At 36.5% G+C, this 2,309-nt stretch overlaps 1 non-coding gene across 1 annotated transcript; it reads left to right on the top strand.

Annotated features, from left to right (window-relative positions):
* Positions 1–1,422: 1,422 nt before the first annotated feature.
* Positions 1,423–1,529, top strand: LOC139860842 (small nucleolar RNA R71). Its single transcript, XR_011763458.1, has one exon. It is a non-coding gene; the product is annotated as a small nucleolar RNA R71 (small nucleolar RNA).
* The last annotated feature ends 780 nt before the right edge of the window (positions 1,530–2,309 follow it).

Genomic DNA, 2,309 nt, shown 5'->3' with positions numbered 1-2,309 from the left:
ATCCCGCTAGGATATTTTACTGATCGATCGGCTAGTTGTATGCTTATTCATGTTAGTTTCAATTCTCCAAAGTCTAGTTTAGCGTATAGTGAATATGGCATTAAATTTATACTAGCACCAAAGTCTGCCAATGCTTCTATTGAACTAAGACTACCCAGAAAACATGGAATTGTGAAACTTCCTGGATCTGATAATTTTTCTGGTATCTTATTCAACAGCACTGCAGAACAATTAGCATTCATTGTAACAGCCGAGAGTTCTTCCATTTTCTTTCTATTTGTGATTAGATCTTTCGGGAATTTAGCATATCTTGGCATTCCTGAAATCACATCAATGAAAGGAAGATTGACATTTATTTGTTTAAACATATCCAAGAATTTGGATTGTTAGGCTTCAAGTTTTTCTTTTCTCATTTTACTCGGGTAAGGAAGCGGTGGTTGGTAGGGTTTAATATAAGGCTTTGCCTTAACTGTGTTATCTTCATTAACCTTTTCAACTACCGGTTCTGATTCCTTCTCTTGCTCAGGCTGTGGTCCTTGTGTAGCAGGAATAGTGTCATCAGAATTTACAAGCATTTCAGGTAGTTTAAGTGTAATATCACTTCTTGTGGTAATAGCTTTAGCTGTTTCATTCCGGGGGTTAGCATTTGTATCGCTAGGTTGACTCCCTGGTTTTCTTTCACCTATCAACCTTGCTAGGTTGCTCACTTCTTGTTCTAGATTTTAGATTGAAGCTTATTTATTTCTAAATGCTTAAGCATTTTGTTCATTAGTTTATTTCTGAGATGTAAATAACTAGTTTTGAGATTCTATTAGCTTTGCCATCATTTCGTCTAAGTTTGTCCTCTTCTCATCGGTTTGTGGTGGTTTATTTGGAAAAATAGGTCTTTGCTGGTTATAAGTGTTATTAGATACTTGCTGATTGCTAGGACCTTGTTGATTGTTGTATGGAACATTTCGGTTATAATTTTGATTTTGATTGTAGTTTGGTCTTGGCGATTGATAATTATTTTGATAATTATTTCCCTGCCTTTGGTTCATGTATGAAACATTCTCTCTTTGTTCCATTGTTTGTTCAACACTGAGACAATCTTTTGTCAAATGTGGTCCTCCACACTGCTCACAACTAATGCGTATTGCGTGAATATCTTTAGTCATCTTTTCCATTCGTCTCTCGAAAGCATCTAACTTTGCGGAAATGGAATCAAAGTCGTGGCTAGAATCGGCTCTAGCCGCTTTAGATGAACGAAAGATATATCTTTCCTGATGCCACTCATGTGAGTGGGATGCTGTATTATCAATAATTTTGTGAGCTTCGGTTGCAGTTTTCTTCATAATAAAACCACCAGCTGCTGTGTCGATGTCTTTTCGTGTAGCGACATCGACTCCCTTGTAAAATATTTGCACTATTTGATAAGTATCAAGACCATGTTGAGGACAACTTGTCAACATTTTTCTGAATCTTGTCCATGCCTCATATAACGTTTCATTTGGCTTTTGTGCGAACGTGGCAATTTCTCCTTGAAGTCTCACGGCTTTAGATGCCGAAAAGAATCTTTTAAGAAATTTCTCAACTAAAACATCCCATGAATCAATCGCTCCTTCGGATAACGATTCTAACCAATCTTTGGCTTCTCCCTTTAAAGTCCATGGAAATAACATGAGATAGATCTGTTCATCCTCAATTTCTCTGATTTTGAATAGAGTACAGATCCTATTAAAGGCTCGAAGATGTTCATTTGGATCTTCTTTTAGCGTACCACTAAATTGGCACTGATTAGTTACCATGTGTAGGATTTGTCCTTTGATTTCATAATCTGGCGCATTAACGTCTGGTTGAATAATTACGTGACCTTGGCCAGTGAGTGTAGCTTTCATTCGATCCTCCATACATTGAGGTTCCGTTTCTTCCATGATTGAAATTGTTGAATCTGAATCACTAGAAGATTCTGATTTAACAGTTTCTTCTTCGATAATCTCCGAATAAGTAATTTTTGGTTCGGGAGGAATGACTAGTGGTTCAGGATCTCTGAATTGTCCTTGAATATCCTCCGGGTCCTCAATTGTGAAGTCGGTTTCAAAAATTGAATTATCGGAAATTTGAGTTAGAGTACTTGTTAGACTAGATGATGATTCTAAAGAAAAATCAATGGCGACAATATTGGCTAAATGTCTTGATCGAGTTACAGGTGGTGAACGTATGAAAGGAGGTGAACATTTTGCTCGGTGCATTCACTAAATATCCTATTAGTTATAAAGATAAAAATTATGTAAGTTATCAAATTAATAGACTTTTCTGATTTTGTCCAC

This window comes from Rutidosis leptorrhynchoides, chromosome 7, assembly GCF_046630445.1.
Source record: "Rutidosis leptorrhynchoides isolate AG116_Rl617_1_P2 chromosome 7, CSIRO_AGI_Rlap_v1, whole genome shotgun sequence".
NCBI classification, from domain to species: domain Eukaryota; kingdom Viridiplantae; phylum Streptophyta; class Magnoliopsida; order Asterales; family Asteraceae; genus Rutidosis; species Rutidosis leptorrhynchoides.
Note: the sequence above shows the minus strand (reverse complement) of the source record. Positions and strands in the feature narration are given on the sequence as shown.